Here is a 24,054-nt window from a genome sequence, read left to right on the forward strand (position 1 = left end):
CCTCGTTTGGGATCGTTTATAGTCCTTTGAAAGTCCTTTCATCATTTTTTCTGGACTGAACAAAGCGAGACATCAACATTTTGGATGACATGGTGGTGAGTAAATTATCTGGATTTTTCTTTTAAGAAAATGGACTATTCCTTTACTATTGGACACCCTTTACATCTGTCACTGGGTTTTGCAAATATTTAACCAATTAAAAGTATAATAAAGTGCTTGTGACTAAACTGTCAGAAAACCTCCAAGCTGCCTCTATCTGAATGAAGTTGTGGACCGAGTACAATGTGGACATGAGAAAAGATATTTTATTTCCTCAGCCATTTTAAATAAAAACTGTAACCATACACATAAATTATCTAAATACAAGACCTGCAAATGACTTCAAATTATATTTAATTAACAATAAGAATGTAAACAAACATTTTAAAGCGATCCAAGAATCCTATTTTGCTATCTTTACTTTTGTGTTAAAGCGCATGCCTTCTTAAGTTTTAGTCACTGATTTCTTCCTGACAAGATGATGACATATCAGAGAAAAGATGAAAACAAGGGAATATCAGTGGATCGTGACTAGGAACCCCACAGAGAGAGCACCCACTCAGAATTCCTCCGTGGGTATGACAAGAGTCCAAACAAATCTGCTTCAATGTAAACAACATGGCTGAATGTTTGCTGTTTACAGAATGAACATGAGAACATACTTTTCATCCTTCTGTGCTTTCACTCACCATTGGTGAAGCATCAGTGTTTTGAAGGCAAAGACAGAAACTAATTGCCTCTAAAAGGGCCAGCACTTTGCAAGACACAAACACACCAAAGACCAACAGTATTACAGTAATGAAAATCACAGATATAAAACCCAAATAACAAATGCATGGATTTCTGTCCATCAAAGACCTCAATTGTTCAACTCCATTAAAAAACTGTTAAATAGCACTTCATGCTTTTAACAGATGAAGTATACAGTATGCAGGAAGCAGTGAACATTTGGTCTTAATCTGCTGACAAATAAAAATACATGGAAAAACAGACCATCACCAAAACAGACATGTCTAACTAATCTGTATGGCATAAAAAAACATAGTGCCATTTCTATCAACACATTAATTCGTAACCACTTCTAAAATAAAAAGAAATTAAAAACACCAGACAGCTAAAACAGATGTCCTGTTTTAAAACAAAGCTCATGAGATCTGTGTTTGGATCACAGGTGGTGCCTGTCTTGCATGAGCAGAAGCGATGTGGGTTTTCTAAAATGAGACATCATCTCAAATGGTCTAAAAATTAAAAAATGTTACAATTCAACATCATTTTCTTACAACAACATCTGCTTTCAGCAATGTTTTGCATCGAAAATAAGTCAAACACTTATTTGTTGGCACTCACTGTGAGAAATACATAATGAATAAAGTTGTACAATTAATATTCCGTGAAACAATTTTTTAACAAAATAGACAGGATAAACTAATGGAAAATGAAAAACAACCTAATGAATTATATTTTGCATGAAGACAATGTAGCTTTTTAAATCTTTGAGTTTTTGAGTTGAATTTACACGAGTACATTGATTACTGTAATGCAAAAAATTGTATTTCCCATTATTCTCAATTTGACATCCCTTCCTTACATTTTTTATAAGGACAGCAAGCCCCACTACTTCCTACTGTTTATAGTTTAAAAATGTTGAAATATGAATATCTTTCTTACACGAATGAGTTCCCCCCTATGGAGGACTGGGAGTGCAAACATTTTAAATAAATAAATAAAATGTACAAAGAAATATATAAAACAAACATAAATAAATAAATACAAAAATAAATATGCAGAGAAATATAAAAAACAAACATAAATGAGTATTGCAACTTTGATTTCTTTATTTTTGCATTAAAATATTAATTTATTTTGCATTTAATTATACATTTTTATTAATTATTTTATTAATTTCCACATTTATGTATTTATTTATGTATTTATGTGAACATTTAATTATTTCTTTACATTTATTTATTTATAAATGTATTTATTTATAGTTAATGAGTAGGGGGCGTGTTTTTCTTCAGCCATAGCAATGGAGCAAAGAGTGGCAATGCTAGTATAAACACGTATTCTGAGGCCAGAACAGTCACATCTTTTGCTCTTACAAAATGACATGCAAGGGAAGAGCGTGGACGTGATTTTGAGTGTAGTGCAGGTGAAATGAATGTTAAAGAGAGGTGGTCGAAATGTATTTATTTATTGTACATGTATTTATTTATTATTTTTGCACTCCCAGTCCTCCATAGCCCCCAGAAGACATTTATTTAAATATTAATTTGAGGATAAGGATAAGTATTATTAATATAAGTATTTACAATATAGGGTGAACTATGTTATTAAATTACATCCAGCCAGTGAGAATTAGTTTGGGTGTAAAATTATCACAAACACAAAACATCCTAAAGATCATAAACTGAGGCTTTACGCAAAACATAAATAATTTTTATTGAGGGTGAAATATGACCCAGATATTACTTGACAGTCTCTGACAGATTGGTTCAGAACACATCAGGGTGAAACTTTTGTCCCAGCACTGAACCAATGTGATTCAAACTGCTCTTCTGGGATTCAATGACATTAAAGGGCCCTTGAACGATGTCCTTGATCAGAGGAGACACCCTACAGTTACCGCTGTAGCTTAACCATGAACAATTTATCATTACTAAACGGTTTAACACGAGTGTGGATTATCCGATATCCTCTGGAAATGCTATTAGTTAAGTCTGTCCTGAACAACATCTCACTGGTTCATCTACATCCCTAAAACTTAAAGGGATAGTTTAACGAAAAATAAAAACTCTCATCATTTCCTCACCCTCAAGTTGTTCCAAACCTGTATACATTTCTTGATTACAAATGAAGCAGATCTGGGGCACCATTGACTTCTGTAGTAGGAAAAATAATACTATGGAAGTGAATAGTGCCGCATATCTGTTTGGTTATTAACATTTTTCAAAATATCTTCATTTGTGTTTAGCAAAACAAAGAAATGTATACAAGTTTTTTGGTGAACTATCCCTTTAACTCCCCTTCGACAGCAGCAGTCTACAGATAAGCAGATACAAATTAATAAACCATGATTAAGTGGACATTGGACACAGAATAAACACTTTAAATTGAACTTTTTCTGTTTCTATTCCTTCCCTCTCGTTGCTCTCTCTGCTTTCAAAGCTTCTCTTTCAAAAAGAAAAAAAAACGTTCCCTTAACAGTTAATGTATGTTTAAAGAAAAATGGTGGACAAAAGCACATAAGATAAACTAGCCTTTATCCTAATAACTCTGCCCGCCCGGTTTAGGAGCAGATCAAAAGGTAATAATCCCCCATAATCCTCTGGTGTTGCCCTTGCTGTTGTTATGGTCATTATAGTCTGTCCCATTGTTGCTAAGCTATCACGACTGTTCAGAGGAAAACCACGCTGGCTCAGTTTCACAGAGTAATGCCTATTTCATGGATGGACAGTCACTGGGATAATTAGATGAGCCCCGAGCGGACACAGAACTGATGTGGTTTTCGGACAGAGAAACAAAGTCTTGTTTTCAGCAAACTAAAGGGTCAGGCGGGGTATAAAGAAGAAGGGCTGTCAAAGAAGCGTTTCATCTTTGAGCACGAGAGACCGATTAGAACCAGAACTACTGGGAAACCGTTTGGGAAATAAAGAGCCAGGGGATCGTTTATGTCCGTTAAACTTAAATATGAGGAAAAAAATAAGTGATGTTTGCATTATGAAATACTATAAAAGTTTTGAAAGTTAAGAAGTAAAAGAAAGCCAAACAAAAGCTTTTTAAGTTTGTTTAACTTTCTTTATTCTTGATCGATAAGCACTTGAGAGGTTGTTGTAGCAGCAGGGACTGTTTAATAGTCCGACATACTTTACAAGTAAATTGCAGCACATATGGAATCATTATAGAGGTTTTGTGTTTGCCAGAGTGTCTGTCAGAGGAGTTGTTACTATCTGTTGGCTGCATGCAGAACAAATTCTTTGGATGGAGGAGAATGTAAATTTATATGGCTTCTGCAGATTACAACCTTGTTTTGGTTAAATCGCGAGACAGCACTCCAGCAGAGCAGTGTTAAAAAGTCTTCTGCAAACTTTGAATGGTGTTGTTTATGTAGGTTTGGATTTTATGTTGAAGTTGAAGAGTTTCTCTGAGACTCTCGTCAGTATCCATATGGGACGTTTAGCAAACTATACCCATTCATTGTGTCCTAACTGGCCACGAAATGACATGTGTTTTATTGATTGCTCATTGATTTTTATTTTATTTATTTATCTTAGTCCAAAATCCAATATGCATGTGTGACCATGACCACAAAAATGGGAAATACCACAAGGGGAAATTGAGATTTATACTATGACCCTTTCCCAAACGGCACACTTTGGACTTCACTTCAGAGTCCACAATTTGATACCATCATGTAGTCCAGACCTTAGGGACCCTTGACGCCAGTCCACGATCGAGGGAGTACCAGAGTCGCATTTTGGGTCGAGCATCACGCCAGAAATAGGAAGAGAAGTTGCCCATCAGTGTGAACACCTCCCATCCGTCGTCTGATTGGTCTGATTGCTTTTTTGCAAAGACTTCTGGGTTGGTGAAGTGCGCGAAGCCTGCAGCAGTGCAGGCTTTGCCGAAGGCCGCATCAAGGGTGCAAAGAGGGCGCTGATGAGCACACTTAGGAGCGTAAAAACAACAGATGGGACACGCTACGGACTCGTAGACTAAGCAAACACGCGCAATTTAAGGCCACGAGACCGAAAGTTCACATGAAGTGCGCCATTTGGGACAGGGCCCATATAGAGGTACAACTTTTTGAAAATCTGGAATACGAGGATGCAAAAATATTAAATATTGAGAAAATTGCATTTCAAGTTGTACAAATTAAGTCCTTAGCAACACTATTAATGCTATGAAATTAAAAAAAATATCTTTATGGGACATGATCTTTACTAACATCCTAATGATTTTTTGGCATAAAGAAAGTCTTACGTCTAAAAAATTTGATTCTTGACCAACTTGTTTTTCTAATAAGAGAAAGTGCACTCACCATGAGAAGGGGGTACGGGGCCTCACGGCAAACCGGTCACAGCTATAGGGGTTGCACTTGGATTCGTTCTCTTGTGGGCAGGAGCCCAAGTCCCATCTCCCTAAGATTTAAACCTCAATGGCTCTGTAAATGGGACAGAAGACACAAGCAGCACATCAACATCAAAAGTTTGATAACAAAAACAGCCACCATAATTTTCCACATCTTGCCATGTGTCAACAATCTAGCATCTCATCTAAAATCCTACAAATATATTTACAAATCCCGGAAGAACCGCCAGCGCCATGTAGATTTACGTTGGTAGGGAGGAGTTGTAAATGTGTAGCCTTTATAGCACTAAGCATGCGGTTTAATTAACACATTACGTGAACATTTACACACGTTTGTTCGAATGGGAGCCCAGTTTCTCTCAAGAGATATAAAAAGAGCGAGACAGAAGGAAAGAGAGAACGAAAAAAGAGAGGGGGGAACAGCTGCCAAGTTCTCAACATAAAAACATCACATAACAGAGCATCATTTCTCTGTCAGCATGTGTAATGGTGCTCGCTAAAGCAAGCATCACTTTCTAGTAATGCATAACACGTGCATGACACATTACCAAAGTTATTTGCCAACTTTTCTCAATTTAGATTTTTTGAATTTTGCACCTTGACCTCCAGTACGTCCAGACGGCTGCCTGGAGATCTGGAGAGCAGGAGGCAAACACAGATGTCATCTTTCGTTGTTGATACACGGCCCGGTTGTGTGCATTGTGCGGGTGACACCTGAACCCCTGACTGCATAGAGGAGGGACACAGATACCGCAGACCAAAACCACAACACGAGGCTCAACAGATGAGACGCGTTTCTTGTTACCTGCAGAGCGTGTGGGACATCTGTGCATGCCATCAGCACTTCAGTGACTTTTGCTATTCCTTTTGCTTTTCAAACCAAAGGCATCTACCGTCTACATGGCAAATTCAGATGTTATGAAGATTACTTTGCAAGTTGTTGCTTACCGCTAAAAAATGTTGTTCGATTGTGGGTGAGAAGTTTGAGTGGAAAAACTGAGTGTATTGATCGGCGGTCCCAGATGATGGTTTTATAACATTTAGTGTGTGTTAGAGAAAGTAGTGTTACTGGAACACTACAGTGTTTTACAATTGAACTACAAGAGGATTTTGATCAAGGTTTTGCCCAGTAAAAAGGAGGTCTCAATAGCCTGGTTTCCTTTACAGATTTACGCAAAAATGGTTGAAATATTTACTAAAAGCAGATTTAAAAAAACTATTACGAAATTACGGCATTCCATATCGGCTATTTTTAAACTTTTATCGACCGATACCAATTATTAGCCAATAAATCAATGCATCTCTAACTATTGTATTATTTTACACATTGAGGGTAAATATTATGAGTCTGTTATGCTTTAGGGTTCCCACACCTTAGTTAGCTTCAAATTCAAGGACTTTCCAGGTCAAATCCCCTCAAATTCAAGAACTAAATGTGGGGAAACATTTTAAGTGAGAGCAAGGTAACATTGTGTTACCTTTTAGGATACATTGTTAAAGTTCCCTTTCGAGGGAACTCGCGCTGCATCACTTTGGGGACGCCTCCAGGGGTAATTGCGTCTGAATGTGTATATCAAATTCAACCAATGATGAGGCTTAACAACAAAGACAGGGTGACGCGGGAGCCAGGAAGTATATCGCTATCTTAAATATTGCCAAGGATGGCGTTACAGGGTGCAGGAAGTATGGCAAGGGAGACGCAGCGTCTCGTTCCCTTCTCAGAGAACAACAGTTACATACATAACTCGAGACGTTTTCATGTGTCAAACACAACTATGCAAAAAAGCATTTTGGTATGAAACAACATTCGCATACAGAAAATATAAGCATTTAAATCAAACAGTTTAGCACGTGTGCTTAAAACGTCTAGAATTTGTATGATATTACCCTACACTACACAGGGAATAATATGGATTTTTTTCCAGAAAACTTCTTGCATTAAATTCAAGCACTTTCAATGACCTGTATCTATGTAAGTATATTTTCAAAAAATTCCCAGGGCCTTGAATTTTTTCTCCCAGATTCACAAACTTTCGAGGATTTCAAGGACCCATGGGAACCCTCATGCTTTTAAAGTTGAAGTGTGTTAAAGCTTGACAAGTCCAATCTTCCTATAAACACATGCAAATAAACATGAAAACATAAACGCCCACATAAAGACACACACACCAATCCTAATGTATACAAAGAGGGAGTTATTTGTGCCCTAAAAAACATTAAAATTGTATGCATTTATACGTGTTGCACAAAATATAAAAAAAAAAAACATGTTGCAAGTTCAAGTCTGGCTCCCGTCCTGTCTTCCTTCCTCTCCACATACCATCTATTTTGTATCTGCACTTTATCCTCCTGACCAGGTGACCAAAAATAAAATAAGAGACTTCTGTAAAAAACAAAACCAGAAACTCCTATGAAAGCAGAAGGTTAGCGGATGATCAATGAATTCAACACAGACAAAAGGAAACTCCCTGGGGTGCCTTTCCCTGTTGATCTGGCATTATTTTTCCTCCGCATTTCATTCACCATAAAAAAGATGCAACCTAAAAAGGTGATAAAGAGAAGCATAATTTGTGAGTCTTAGCACCGATCTGATGTTATTTTCTTGTTATGAAGCCTATATGATGTATCATGAGGATCACCATGGTAACAAGACAGACAGCATCAGCAAGGAAATGAGAGCATTTCTGCAGTATTATGTCTGACATTAATCAAAAAGTGCCAACGGGCTTTAGTTCCCACTACCAAACTGTTTTAAGTCCCTGTGAAATAACTGTACAACTTTCAGCATTAAAAAATGCTATATACATGACAAAGATGACCTAAAAATTCAAAAACAAAGCTTTCAGGCAACATCAGTGCCTGTCTAAAATAGGAGATGTTGCAGATCAGATGATCTAACTTTCAAATGCGACAGTGACATAATCTTAAGACAACTAAAACCATGATCAGGATCAAAGTTCAAGTGACATTTGTCATCAGATACAAAAAGCTTCGAAGTTGGGGAACAGAGTCTTCACACAGCACGTATCCAGCATCTAGTTTCAGCATTACAGCAACAACATCTGGTGCGCTGCAACCCCGAATCTGACTTTCCCTCTAGTCAGCGGAGAGAAGTGGGAGGACGGAGGTATAGAGATATTGTTCACTTTGTCTAAGTGCAGCCCCTCACTCCCACACAGGTGACGCGAAGGACCTCCGTACGTAGGCAGAGAGAATGAGATATCTGTCGCGAATGCAAATTTACTCCGAGCGAGTTGCGAAGGAACAAAACTGCCATTATGTGGCAAGACGACACAAAGTCTGAGTTAACTGGACTTGGGCGGTGAGAAGGACAGACGTTTTGGTGACCCATGGGATGGAGAGAAGAGAGAAAGAGACAGAAAGGCATTATCTCAGTTCAAGTTATGAGGCCTACAAATGTTTATAAATTAAAAAAAATTGAATTTTAAAGCCATAAAAACAACATTTTAAACTGTTACAAAAAAAATATTTAATAAACAAAACCCATTAAAAACTAATGAAATCAAAAAAAAAAAATTTTACAAAATTTTTTTGTTTTACAGATAGTTGAATGCAGGCAGCCAGCAACTTCTTTTCCGAGGGGCGCAAATTCAAAATATGTGTTCGGAGTGTCATCTGTGTTACTCGTCATGTCAAAATGTGTGTTTGTGGTGTCATGTGAACCTATATGTATCATACTTCATGTCAAAATATGTGCCTGCTGCGCACGGGTCAAAAGGGTTTACGAAAAAAGATTATCGTAAAAGGGTTTACAATAAAAGGGTTTACGATAAAAGTTAAAAAAGTAAGCAAGTATCTGGCAAGCGCAAGCGTCTCTTTTATCATAAATCATTTCGACACGTGTGCAGCAATCATGTATTTTGACATGTTGCGTGATGCACATAGGTTATCATGACACGCCAAACACATATTTTGACATGACGAGCCACACACGACATGCTAAATACATGTTGTGACGAGCTTCGCATCGTGCACCCTCGAAAAATATGTCACCGGCCGCCACTGGTTGGATGTAATCTAGTTTGGTTTATTTAAATTTAATTTCTAACTTTATTGAAAATATTAATAATAACAATAATATTAATACTTACAATAACAATAAGTATAATAATAATAATAATAATAATAATAATAATAATAATGTTATTATTATTATTATTGTTATTATTATTATTATTATTATTATGTTTATATTTTTGCAACCTCAGATTTCAAAGCTGTATCTTGGCCAAATATTGTCCCATCCTAACAAACCATACATCAATAAAAAAAACATTTATTCAGCTTTTGGGTGTATAAATCTCAATTTCCAAAAATGTACCTTTATGACTGCGTTTATGGTTCAGGGTCACATATTATTACAGACAGACAGACAGACAGGCAAACAGACAAATGAAAGCTACAGAAAAAAATTATGACTTTATGATTGGCTAATGGCATCCACACCAGGCACAAACTCGTAGAACAACTGTGACCCTGCCCAAAATACAAATACACCAGCAAACCATGTACACAACTCTCCAATCTCTCATATCTATCCTGGCCTATTCATTGTGACTCACAATGAACTATTTATCCAACACATTGCAAACTTCTTAGCTTACATCAGCAGCACCATATCAAATAATGCAGGGCACGGTCTGGCTACCATTCCTTGTCTCCCTAACATCAAGCCATTATCACATTCTGAAAATCTTTTAATGTGAGAGCAGGTGGATGGTGAGATCTTCAGACAATTACGAAGTTCGAATTACGAAGTTCAGACGTTTGCGTTACGACTGCTCCCGTGCACACTGCAGGCTTTGTCCAACGTCCCTGTTGAAGCTGAAATGAGGTGTAATGGAATTCAACAATGAGGATAATGAGGGCCAGAAAGCCACCCGTCTCAAAGACGGCCTTATGTCCGGCCATGAATAGACTCGTCCGGGGCTCCAATTCAGGCTAAGACTTAACAAAGAGAGGGACACGTGTCCCGCCACTCGCTTCAGCCGGCTGATAATGAGGCCGCGCGCCGTTCTGCCCTTCTATTCTTCTCAAGTCTCGTGGTTTAAATTAAATTTTAAATATGGCCTTCTCTCATTACTCCAACTTCTATTGTATAAAAGAGAGGCTTTTTTACAAAAGACTCTGGAACTGACATTGTGTGAATCTGAGAGCGATTCTTCATCAGAGAACATGCATGAAAAAATATGTTGTTGCTAGGGCAACTTTAGGGTACAAACAAACTTAAAAAAACAACATGACACCGTATTGAGGGAAGTGTACGAATGCTCATTATCATACAAGCAAAAAGTTGTTGTTGCTATGGTGATTACTGTATGGATTTTAAGATGTCCTGGGTGCAATCTATCTTTTACACACACAGGAAGTTTTTCTACAAAAGGTATGGCCATGTGTTTAGTTACTTTTAGCATTGTAAGGGTACTTGAGGATGGATGGATGACCCTAATTCCTGTGGGACGTGATGGGAGGGGCTCTCATTCCTAGATGAGGTGGATAACTCAAGTCTAGACAAACACTTGGATCCAGGATCTAACAGGAGGGTGGGGGTCGGTAGGGGGCTGGCACTCTGGAAAACCATCTGCCCGAACGCTGATAAATCTTGATTATGCCATGTGGGAAGAAAAGGAAGAAAAGATGGAAAGATGCCGCGGCAGTTTATCCTTGTATGATGTGCGAGAGAGGGTACATTTGACAACAGCTGCCATACATTTTCAAGAAGGTAACGGACACGTAATCGTAAAGGAAAATATTTTTGTGTCATAGTCAATCTAAGCTATAATTGGATAAAATAATATTTATGGTAAAAAGCATATCATTTTTCATAAAGTAATCGTCTAGTCCTGAGTAATCGAATATGAAATGTATTCATTTGAATTATTTTTGTTTTAAATGGAATAGTTCACCCTAAAATTACATATCAGTTATCATTAAAGGGACACTCCACTTTTTTGAAAATATGCTCTTTTTCCAGCTCCCCTAGAGTTAAACATTTGCTTTTTACAGTTTTGGAATCCATTCAGCTGATCTCCAGGTCTGGCGGTATCACTTTTAGCATAGCTTAGCATAATCCATTGAATCTGATTAGACCATTAGCATCGCGCTAAAAAAACCCCAAAAAGTTTCAATATTTTTCCTATTTAAAACTTGACTCTTCTGTAGTTCGTGTACTAAGACATTAAAAAGAAAATTAAAAGTTGTGATTTTCTAGGCTGATAAGATATTGCTAGGAACTATACTGTCATTCTGGCGTAATAATCAAGGACTTCGCTGCCGTACCTTAGCTGCAGCAGGCGCAATGATATTACGCAGTGCCCCGAAAATAGTCCCTTGCTATTGAAAGTCACCAAGGGGACTATTTCCAGCCGCTGCCTAATATCATTTGGGTAAGCTATATCTTAAAGAATTAGTTTCCGTTTCTGAAATCATATCAAACATTATTCAACATACAAAATGAACACTGAAGATTCATAAAAACAAATAGACCTCACCAAGATACAACCAGTAAATGTGACAAAATAAATACCAATAGCCTTCATTACTCAAAGCTTTAACACCTCATGAAGTGAAGGTGAAAACACATTACAATCCCACAAATTTTACAGTTCCTCACAAGGTGACATGTAATTTTATTCCAAACAACAAAATGGCAGTGACAAATTCACTGGCCAGTGTGCCCAAAGCCAAACACATTCATCACATACGTACATAAACATTACATCTGTTGCCCAAAGCCTGCACAAATCATACACAGTTCCACAGCAACACATCATGGCATCACATTAGTGATGGGTAATGATGGCTGACTAGTGAAGTTGACTAGTTAATGTAATGTTTTTGCTTTTTTGGCAAATCATATCCAACTTTTAGAAAGAGTGTATGGGGTGACTTTTGGTGCTTTTCCATTGCGTAGTGGGGCGGTACAGCTCACTTTTGTGTACCTGATACTACTCACCTGTTACTTGGATGAGGTTCCAAGCGAGTCGTAGTGACATGTAAACACTACAGATCAATGATTGGTCAGAGAGAATCCTCACTACCAGCATTGTTGTTAAATGCAAGATTAGCTTACCCTCGTGCACCGTACTCAGGGATGTCATCTTGTCTGTACTTTGGTGCACAAGTTTCCAAACTCCTATTTAGTGGTGGAAAACATCCGCTTGTTGAGAATCGAGAACATCATCTATATGCTCCGTTGCTCCCGTGTTTGATTGTATTGCGTTTAAGATGATGTCACTGCAGTAAAGGCGACACAACTGTTACAATACTGTAGCGGCACAAAACAGCTGTGGAAAAGCAAAGCGAGCCGAGCTTCATGGTGCTGAGGTGAGTCATACCATGCAATGGAAAAGCGACTTTAACACCCCAAAGGGCAAAACAGAAGCCATTGGCAGACAGCTGCCCTTCCACACCCATGACATGCTAAATATAAGACCCTAGCTCTCAAAACAAAAGGGCTTACGCGAGTATGGTTTGTAAGTATCCTCACAAACCTGACTTCCCTTCAGACTTTCTGAGTGGGCGACAGACAGGGTTAAGGGGTGCTTAAAAGGACACCCACCAGGCCACAGGACCTTTAAATCTAGCTTTTCCCCATCAGGGGTCAGATTATTAACTAGCAAAGCCTTCATCAGATCAACAGTTGGGTAGGACAAACAAATTTAGTATCCATTAGTGACTTGTTGACACAAAAGGGACACAGTTGACACAGAAAATAAAATTGTAATTTACTCAAAAGGAGATTTGTTTCATTTAATTAATTTATGAGAACTTGTTTGTTGAAGAAAACGTTGTTGTGAATGTCTCTGCAGGAACATGAGGTTGAGTAATAATGACAGAATTTATATTTTTGGGTGAACAACCCCTTTAACCCTGGACCTTCTTTTTTTTCAATGCATATGACCTGTAGAGCAGAAAAAATGCAAGTTGTGTTTTTAGACTAGAGTCTCATATAATAGTAGCTGTCATTATAATGTCAAATAGCTACTGTGCTCTGAATATGACACACACAAACATGCCTGCATAATTTGGCAGCACAGAATGTGAAAATGGGAGAGTTAATTACAGTAAGCAAAAAATTAGCAAACAACCGACTGGTGTCCAAGTAATAGCACAAAATTACCCGTTTGTTGCATTACTGGGTGAAAAGTGGTTATGTATTTATTTATTTAAAAAATGCTTCAGACCGAGGAATCAATTTAAGCATTAGCAACAGAATTTAAACGTTTTCTTAAAATAAGCCAAATATGTAAATTTTTTTGGTTATTTCAAGACCGTCAGGAAAAACCATCGACTATGTGAAAAGAATTCCACAGGAACGAGAGGAATCTGAAGCTTTAGTTCTCAGTACATTAAGTTACAGCGTTTGCCTGAAGCTAAACAAAACAATGGGATGGAGGATTTCTAAGGCTAATAAAAACTGAAAGTGTGACGCTTTAAAAATGACCTCTTTCCTAAACTCTGCCTCTTAAATGACGTCTCATTGCATCACTTACTCATTACTGCACCAACAACCAAGCATTAAATCGCACTTTCACACCCAGTCCAGAACAACAATGTAGGTCAGCCTTGTAACTCTTGTATGTTCAGATAAAAGGTCAAAGGTCACATGTCAAGATGGAAGTCAGGAGGCTTGCAGGATCTTGATCCACATGTATAGAATCAGATAACCTTCTTATTACTTCACACAAAAAAATATGTTCTTCTTGTAGTCATCTTTCAAAGATTTTTCATTTTTTTGAGAAAAGCAGTGTTACCAAATCAATGAAAATACCCAGAATCCCAAGACAAGACTACTTAAGGTAAACGTAACCCTTGCACTCATTGCAAAATTCGAAACATTTTCCTACATTCTGGGAAACTTCTTGTTTAGATTACTCCTCAAAACTCCAGAAAAGGTTAGTCAACGCTTTTCATGTCTTGACGTGTTGAGGACATACGAACGTCTAACCGCAAATATCAAAACAAATAGTGATGACACACAGTGGTAATAGGAAACTGCTAATCCATCACTAATTTCATAACACCTCAATCATCTTGCGCTCTTGGCAGTCGGCATTGTAATATCCTGTGTCTACTCTCTTTACCGAACCCAAAACGCCTTTATTGTCATGGTCTCTACGTCTTCACTGAAATGAGATACATCACCTCCACACCAGGTGTGCAAATGTGACCAGCTTGCTTTTACGTACACAGTATTTAAACAAGCAAAATATGTATTAATCAAGCACATACTTTCTACAAAGAAGTCAAAGAAAGGTGAAGACTTGGTCACAACATAAAAATGGAAACTACTGGGCTGTGAGCCTGCTTGCTTTTTAAGGTTCAACACTTTGGCATACATGCACATCTACAACATCTGCTGATATTTAGACCTATGTCTGCGAGTCATATAAATTAATTCATCTCACATATAAAAAAAAAGAAAACCAGAAACATTCCCTATTCCATGCAAAGGCAAGAAAGCCCATGCTACAATGAACAATTCAATTAATCAGTTAAATCAAGAAATGAGTGAACTGTAAATATACTGCGGTGAAATAAGAAAAGGAGGATTTTGCAACGAAGAAAGGAAATGAGTCATGTGACAAAGATATTAAATTCAGTCAGAGTCTGGCCTGAGTAAGCCTCAAGTTGTCATAATGGAGTTTACTGATAAAAGTCATGAGGTTTATATTTATTTAAAGGAACAGTTCACCCCCCCAAAAAAAACAAAAACAAAAACGTATCACACTTTATTCGAGAGCTAAAGTAAAAGGTAAGATAAAAAATTCTAAATATAAATGATTTTTTTAAACTTTATGTTCTAATTTATAGACAATTTTATTATACTTTACTTTAAAAATTGATGTTATATTTTATGAGCTTAACTCCACCATGTGCCCATTTACTTTCAACTGTGAATTTTTTTTTGAAAAACAACGGCAATGGATTTCTTTAAAACCACTACTGTAATTCCCATTAGTTGATATGCTGCCAGATTTGTCCCACTGATGTAAGACACAATGATCTGGTTGATATTCCTCTATGGAGTAGCGAGTGCTTGTCTGAGATGTCTTAATTTCTAGGGACAGGCGTAAAAGAAACGCCTCCACAACTCAATTAGGAATTCATTAGCATGGCCATTAGCATGCGTCACTGCTTCAGGCGACTGATTCTTTGATTTATCAACTGGGATGACTTCAAAATAATGTTGCATAAAAAAATGTCTTATTTACCAGATGGGGTAAAAGGTTTTATCATTACCTCAGCAGTTCTGGTAAAGGCTGCTCTTTCATTCAAGGTTCCCACACCTTAGTTAACTTCAAATTCAAGGACCTTTCAAGGACTTCAATACCCGCAAATTCTAGGACTAAATGTGGGGACACATTTTAAGTGAGAGCAATCGTGTTACCTTTTAAGATACATTGTTACGGTTTCCTTTCGAGGGAACTTGCACTGCGTCACTGGTGACACTGTGGGGACGCCTCCAGGGGTAAGTGCGTCTGAATGTGTATATCAAATTCAACCAATGGTGAGGCTTAATGACAAAGACAGGGTGACACGGGAGCCAGAAGTATATCGCTACTAAAATACATTGCCAAAGACGGCGTTACAGGGATGCTGGAGTATGGCAAGGGAGACGCAGCGTCTCGTTCCCTTCTCAGCGAACAACAGGTACATAGTAACCAGAGACGTTTTGATGTGTCAAACATCACTAGGCAGAAAAGCATTTTGGTATGAATTAACATTTGCATAAAGATAAAAGCATTTAAAGCCAACAGTTTAGCACGGGTGCTTAAAAAGTCTAGAATTTTTATGATATTATCCTACGCTACACAGGGAATAATATGGATTTTTTCCCCCCAGAAAACTTCTTGCATTCAAGCACTTTTAATGACCTGTATCTATGTATAGATATTTTCAAAAACTTCCCAGGTCCTTGAACCCCCCCCCCCAGATTCACAAACTTTCAAGGATTTCAAAGACCTGTGGGAACCCCTTTTATTGCAAGGACCAAAAAAGCTTACAGATACCTTTATTAAGTGATGAAGGAAACCACACATGCACATCCAACATGCATGTCGTTTACATCATTAAAATGTTCCTAATGTTTTTATTATGATGTTACTAATTCATTTTCACAAACAACATTTGTAAGCCCATTCAAGGTTTAAGAAAAAAAAACTTAAATGTATGACTTATATTCAGGTTATTTTTTCATAAAAGCCTTAATATGCATTTATAGCATGATATATATATATATATAAATATATTTTGATTGGTTGTGATTCTTCACACACATAATTTTCACTTTCAGTGTGGGTTTATAAATTGAAAAGCTGCCATGTCACACCTGGTTACAAAACAGCATTACATTTTTATTATTTTAATAACACTTACATCACATATTAATAAAGTAGTTTAAAGGTCATCAGTATGACAATCCCCATCTATCAAATAAGTATCATATCTAGAGATGGTAGAGTTAAAAGGAAAATGTAAAAAGGAAACCCTTATTTCATTGCTCAGCCAGCCACCCTTAAAGACTTCTGGTCTCAGTATCGTTGTCTCTCACTGAGCCACACTGGGCAGTAGATGCTGAGCCAAAGGCTTGGAGGGTATTTTTAGTCAGCACAGTTTGCTGAAACAGTGGAGAGCGCTGTCCCCTCGCAAGGACAAATCTTACCATCCAGTAGCGAACACGAGAGAGAAAGAAGAAGAGACTAAGCAATGAAAATGATGACATTTTATTATTCCCTACAGAAATGAAAGGTTTTAGGAAAGGTACGGCTGTCACATCTCCGGAAGATCAAAAGTTAGATCAAACAACTCAAACTTGCGTTTCACTATATTTTATGACAGTATTTCTCTGAGTTTTTATTGAGAAGGATATCAGCATTCAAAAGAAGTCTTCAGTAGTGTTTCTAGTCTAGATGTAAGAATCTCAGCAGTTGAAGGCATACAGTATTGAATTTTTAGGGTGTTAGGTATATATTGGCTCTTGGATGAGTAAATCCATAAGTTGATAAGAACAACTGACTCTTTATATTAGCAGATTTGCAAAGAGATCAATGCAGATAAATGGAAAAGACAGCTAATCTAGCGTAAAACATATAGGCCTGGTTTCACAGACAAGGCTTAGCTAAAGCCACCACTATGCGTTAATTAAATTCAGCATATTTTATAAACATACATTAGAAAAAGATGGTACTGGTGGGTATCTTGCCACAAAACAATGGCACTGGCATATTTTAGCATCTTACAGCAAATTATTTTCAGTTAAGACAGTTCAAACATGTTTTAGTCTCGGACTGTAGCCTTAATGGGATAGATAACCAAAAATTATGTCATCATTTACTTTTTTGTCGGTGGCTAATGATTGCCCTTTTCACCGGCTACCACCATAAATTTCAGATCTGTGGGAAACACTATGTGAACTATCCCTTAAAGCCTTGTATTTGAAACCAGGAGATAAAAGCAAACATCAGCACAAAATTTGCATTAAATGTACATGTATGCATTTGGCAGACGTTTTATTTAATATTATTTATTATTTATTTAATATTAAGTTTTATTTAATTTTATTTAATTTACAAGCTATACATTTTATCAGTATACCACATTAACTGTCAACTTATCACAATCAAAACTTTTAGCAGATTAAATTGACTAGAAAAACAGTGTATTTGTGCTACCTGGGATGGATTTTCACAGTCCGATATGTAAATTTGCAATATTTTAGTAATTTATTACTATTTTATAATATCTCGCAACCTACGATTTACCTATAAGCTTAATATTGTAGCTTGACAAGCATTACCGCTTTACAAAGCAATCATATCAACGTGGATAAAACCTGGCCTACATCCAACCAAATATCAATTTTCCCCAAAAACATATCACATTACAAATCGACGAAAGTTAAATGTGTTACAAATGCTTCGTCTTTCATCTATCCGTGCTCCTATTTGCATCAAAAATTCAAATTTAGGACCCAGAAATAACAGTACTAAAGGCAGCGAAATGGTCACTGACTCTTTCTAACCACATTGCAGTGGTTAGGGACACAATTAGCACTTCAAATGTGTCTCTGTGGAGTCGAAATGGGGTATATTCTCATGCTCCACTGTGCTTTGATTTCCTTGTGGTGTTAGATGTTAAATGTTCCCCCCCATGGCACAGAGATGAATTCCCCAGCCTGAGTATAAAGTGAGCTGGTGCTAGTGGGGGAGGACGGCGATGATTTGAGCCGGTCCAGATGTTATCAACCCTCAAGGCTCATACTGGAGAGCCTGCATAAGAATCTTCAGGTCTGGCACGTAGTTAAAATACACACACGGAGACAAACAAACACAAAGGCACAGTTATGCACATGCACACACAAACATACACGCTTTATTAAAACAATGTGTCCGAGTGCCTGAAGGTGACCGTTTACAACAGTGCCTCAAACTCTCTGCTTTTCTCTTCCTCTGTTTGTCTTCCTATATGCCCTGCCTTATTTTCTCTTTGTTTTTCTCTTTATCTCTTTTCTCCAGTAGCGCTGCAGGATATATTGAAATTATGGAAAGTCACAAATGTACGTATTGAAATATGCATATCGCTGTGAATGGCAATAACTGAATAATTTGAATACCTGAAGAAGTTATGAATAACAATTTTTACAGTATGCCAATGCAGACTATATTCAGAAAAATGCTTTCTTATCTCAAATTTTTAGTTTTTAAACATATTTTTATATAATTTCATATGATTTTATTTCGTATATCACGTTAGTTAGCAAATTTTGCATATTGAATATTTCTTTTAATGTCATGCGGCTCTACTTTACTTTCTGATGTCCTTGCACGCGGTTGACATTTAAAAGTTCTTAATCTGTAATTAAAGGCTTAGATCACCAAAAAAATGAAAATTATGTCATCAACTCGCCCGTCGTGACCGTTAAACCGGTGTGGCAAGCTTACTGGAACACTGTCAGACACAAATAAATACAAATGAACAAAGTAAAAAGGAAGTGACACAGAAAGAGTGTGTTGTTTAAATGATCACGTTACCAAAAAACATCAACATTTGACCATTCAGTCAATAACAAGAAAGACAATCCTATCACCGAGTGCACAGACGAAATACATGCACAGTATACCTACATGTGCATACACTGCAGCAATGCGCAGTCTGCTAATCCAGCCTCAGGCAATGACATCATGTTGACATTAACCACACAGACGATGACGTGTACATCATGAATCTACAAAATAATGCTCTGCGTGTGCAACACCTGAAACTAGTCCCATAAAATTACACAAAAACTAAATCATATGAAAGCAGCAAACCATTATCCAGAAAACAGGAACCGAATGGAAAGGCATTTCATGATGCGCCTGCGTCTAAGCTGTAGATCTGGATCATTTATTCACTAATGCATTTGTGCAAGCAACGTGTGAAGAAGGAACGTAATGAGACAGTAACTCTGAAGACATTTATGCTCAAAGACGTTTAAGATTTAAGAGTTTTATTAGTCATTTCCAAGCTAGGCAAGTGCAATGACGGCAAACATCTAACTAGCGACTAACATGAAGCACCCTTCAGGGATAGATAGATAAATAACTCTCATTCATTTTTCTCTGAAAGACCTCAAACATAACGGTGTATGTTTATGTACATGCAGTAGGAAAAATGCATGTGAACAAGGTTTTGCTAATTACAGTCTTCAAAGACTCGTGGAACTTTAAATAGTGCAAATTAACATTGCGAATTGAAAATATGGTCAATGGAAACATGTCAATTTCGCAAAAACTTCAATATATAACAACACATTTTTTACGGTTGCATGAGGTGCATTTTCAGAAAGGGGTGTATTTAGCAAAACGCAATGAAATTCGGATTTCCAGGACGCCTGATGTAAGCAAATAACAATCATCATTTGAAGATGACGCGGTATGTACTAAAACCTCCCTAAAACACCTTAATACGTGTCTGCTCCCAAGTATAAAAGGCTTTCCTTGCCAATAATATCTGGATAACACCCTACATCTCTTTTGATTTAAAATAATGTACTATTACCTCCAAGAAACACCAATTGCGGCTCCAAAGTATGAGGGGCTTTTCTTTTGCACAATACTCTTACATTGATTAAAAATAATGCCTATTGCGGTGGATGTTATATTAGTAAACATATCAACATCGATTTATCGCAAGAGGAAAAACTATGTTAAAATATTGTAAAAAATATGTAAAAATATTGCTGAAGTTTCCCAACAAATCTGTAATGAAAACACAGCTAATGTGTTTTTATGATCACAATATCACTAGTGTGATATAAGTAAACACACCAACATCCATCAATGTTATGTTTTGAATGTTTTATCGTAAGAGAAAAAACTACGTTTCAGTCGCATATCATCAGTTTATGGAAAGCTATCATTTCGCAATAGTTTATTGTCGACATTTAAAAAATATCACTAAAGTTTTGCGCAAATCTGTAATGGAAACACAGCTAATGTGTTTGTGTGATCACGTTATTACTAATGTAACATTAGTTAACATATCAATATCAGTCGACGTTATGTTTAGAATGATTTATCGGGAGAGACAAAACTGTGCTTCAGTCACATATCATCAGTTAATGGAAAGCTATCGTTTCGTAATAGTTTTTTGGCGACATTTAAAAAAAAATAACGCTAAAGTTTTGCGCAAATCTTTAATGGAAACGCAGCTAATGTGTTTGTGTGATCACGTTATCACTTATGTGATGTTTATTAATATCACATTAGTGATAACATCAACATCAGTCGACGTTATGTTTAGAATGATTTATCGCAAGAGGAAAACCTGTTTTAGTGGCATATCATCGGTTAATGGAAATGCCATAATTTCGTAATAGTTTTTTTGCGCAAATCTGTAATGGAAATGCTGCTAATGTGTTTGTTTGATCACGTTATCACTAATGTGATATTGGTAAACATTTATTGCGAGAGAAAAAACTATGTTGTTTCAGTCGCATATCAACGGTTAATGGAAATGCCATCATTTCCAAAGTTTTTTGTCGACTTTTAAACAATATCACTAAAGTTTTGCGCAAATTTGTAATAGAAACACAGCTTGTGTGTGTGTGTGTGTGTGTGTGTGTGTGGCAAAACTACATGTTTACTTTCTTAAAAAAACACAAAAAAACATGTTGTTTGAAGTAACTGGGTTGTGCTTTCAAAGCCTCTGGAGGTTACAGACAGCAGACGGATCGTACTCGACACATTCTGACATGATTCCAGAGAGCATTGAATTTGAAAGCATTAATCCACAACAGTAATACAAACAACATCGGTTATAATGAGATGATACAGAATGAAAACTCATAAATGTTTTAGATTCATCCATGAAGTAGCTGTGTTTCCTTTGTGCATGCTAACAAAGGCAGTCAGAAACATTTATTGAAGCTTGTGTAAACAACGTACAACTGTGCAGCCAGTTCTTACTCTCTACCACCTCCAGGCACAGCGACACACCCGTAAACATACATACATACACAGAATGTTTTATTACCACCAGCTTATTTACATAGTCACTGTCGTCACACCTGCCCGAGGGGCACTTAGTCGTTGACTAGCCCGTGTACGCGCTACGTGCATCCAACTATTTTTAGCATTTCACAGCAATCCATTTTATCAGCTTTGTAGCACATTCGACCCCTTTATCTCTTTATTATCGTGATACGCTCTTTCTTTCCCTTTCGATCGTCGATTCCAATTCCTCCTCTCTTTATCTACCAATTGTCTCTTAATGTTTCCTGCACTCTCCGCCACTCCCTCCCCATCTCACTGAACGTGTGTGCTCTTGGGGTTGTGTTTTCTCCGTCTCAGCTAGACACTCATTAATAATCCAACGTAGTGCAGGAATCCACCAGTTCCTGTGAGGCACAGTAAGACTCCTGTGAGGCGCAGGTTGGGCTTTACAGGGTCAGCACTTCGTTGATAGAAATTTTCAAAATAATAGCACACAGACATCTACATTATAAATGGGGATGGTTAAGTGTTATGAAAATTTAACATGGTTTAAATATAGTAGCCACAAGTTTTTGGTTGTATTTGTAGTTAAACAACAATATCAGCCACAAATTCACTATGGCCTCACAATATTAAGCTCTCATCATAGTTTACTGTAATAAGAAAGGCATTTATACACACACAACATATATAGATATGTGACCCTGGACCACAATATATATTGAAATTTAAACATCATCTGAAAGTTGAATAAATAAGCTTTCCATTGATGTAGGGGCATGTCTACTAACCAACATTGTTGCCTGGTTGCGTAAGTGTGGGGTGGGTCTATCAAAAGAAGGTAGGGGTGTGTTTGTTAAGGTGATTTCAAATGTCAACATTGGCTTTCAGAAATCATGCACCCTGCCTTTAAGTGCACGGAAGAAGAATTGGATGAACGACGGTGCACGTATGTCACTAGTTAAATATGAATTTATTAGGATATTGACCACATTTTTGAACGAATCGTTTGCAGAATAAATGTTTTTTACATATTAAATGTGTGTGTAATGTGTATAATAATAATGCATATATAAATGCACACACATGCCTGTATATATTTAAGAAATATTTGCATCTGTATAAACATTTGTATATTTATTTACATATAAATTATATAATATAAATATTTATTATCGAATATTTTTTCCTTAAAATTATATATACATGCGTTTGTATTTATATACACATAATATTTGTTAATGTCCTGTGTATAATAATTATGTAAACAAAAACTTTTATTCTGCAAACAAATAGTCGTGACTAATCATTAGGCAGCCCTACTTTTGCCTTGCTAAGATGAATTGCTCGACTGTTTTTCCTTACTTTTGTAAGTCGCTCTGGAAAAACATCTCCTAAATGCCTAAATGTAAGATTGTAAAATTAATTTAGTAATTTAAAGCGGAATTGAACCCTAGACATTTTAGCCTGTTATCGCGGTTAATTTATGTCCATTTTGCTTTTTACATGAGAAAAAAAAAGAAATTTGCACGATGATTAGTGTGTTGAAGCGGAATTTTCATAACGGTCTTTGATGGACTCAATTAACCATAATGCACTGCGCGAAACTGAGTCATTAGCTCCACCCACCAACCACCTTCAGGTTTGTTCGACTTCATGCGGCGCCGCAAGAACCGACAGCCGGATGACGTCAAGGTTCCACGAGAGCGATTTAGAAGCAAAATCCTCTGTATGATTTCGCGTATCGCTCTCGCGATACTTTGACGTCATCCGGCTGTCGATTCTTGCGGCGCCGCTTGAAGTTGAACAAGCTTAATAACTTCTTTTACCGCTCAACCTGCTCTCAAATCAACTCAAGTCAACTTGAAGTTAGCCGGCAGACGAACCCAACCCAAGACTTACTCCGCTTTTACGTCTCTGAACGGGAAATCACCAAAACCTGTGCAGTATGTGGATGTAATCCTGAGTTTACACCAACCGCGTTTCGGGCGTCAAAATCGCGTCTACCGCGTGTGGATTGCCGCTTGAACAATTTGGATACATTCGCGCATGTAGAGCGGAGTTGACGCGCGGAAAAAGCAAGCATTTGACGCGCGTCAGAGGCAAACTCCGCTTCTTGTGGGAGGGTCAAGTGCTATGCGGTTGTCTGTTTGCAAAATGACTGATGTTGATTGTGCATTTATCGAGAGAGTTACCAGTTTGTATTTGGTAACCATACTATAGGGGGAAAAATAAACGGTGCGGGTCGATAAACGTCACGTGACTCAAAAGTGAAGTGTGTATTACAACTACCAGGTTGCCCAATGTCCTCACTGACACTCTTCCAAGCGAGGTCCTTTTTATTCCTGTCTCCTCTATAGAAATAAGAACTTGTGTGGTATAGCTCCGTGACTGCTTATGACCAATATCAAGCGTTGGTTGA

The 24,054-nt window shown here is 37.2% G+C and overlaps 1 protein-coding gene across 1 annotated transcript in view; it reads right to left on the minus strand.

Moving 5' to 3' along the window:
* The window catches only part of tanc2a (tetratricopeptide repeat, ankyrin repeat and coiled-coil containing 2a), a 147,824-nt gene that overhangs the window by 110,869 nt on the left and 12,901 nt on the right, over positions 1-24,054 (minus strand). Inside the window, exon 2 of the mRNA XM_065252741.2 lies at positions 5,081-5,203. The gene's annotated coding sequence lies outside the window, so the exon portion shown is untranslated. The remainder of the gene's footprint in view (positions 1-5,080; positions 5,204-24,054) is intronic.

Source organism: Paramisgurnus dabryanus, chromosome 3, assembly GCF_030506205.2.
Source record: "Paramisgurnus dabryanus chromosome 3, PD_genome_1.1, whole genome shotgun sequence".
Taxonomy (NCBI): Eukaryota; Metazoa; Chordata; class Actinopteri; order Cypriniformes; family Cobitidae; genus Paramisgurnus; species Paramisgurnus dabryanus.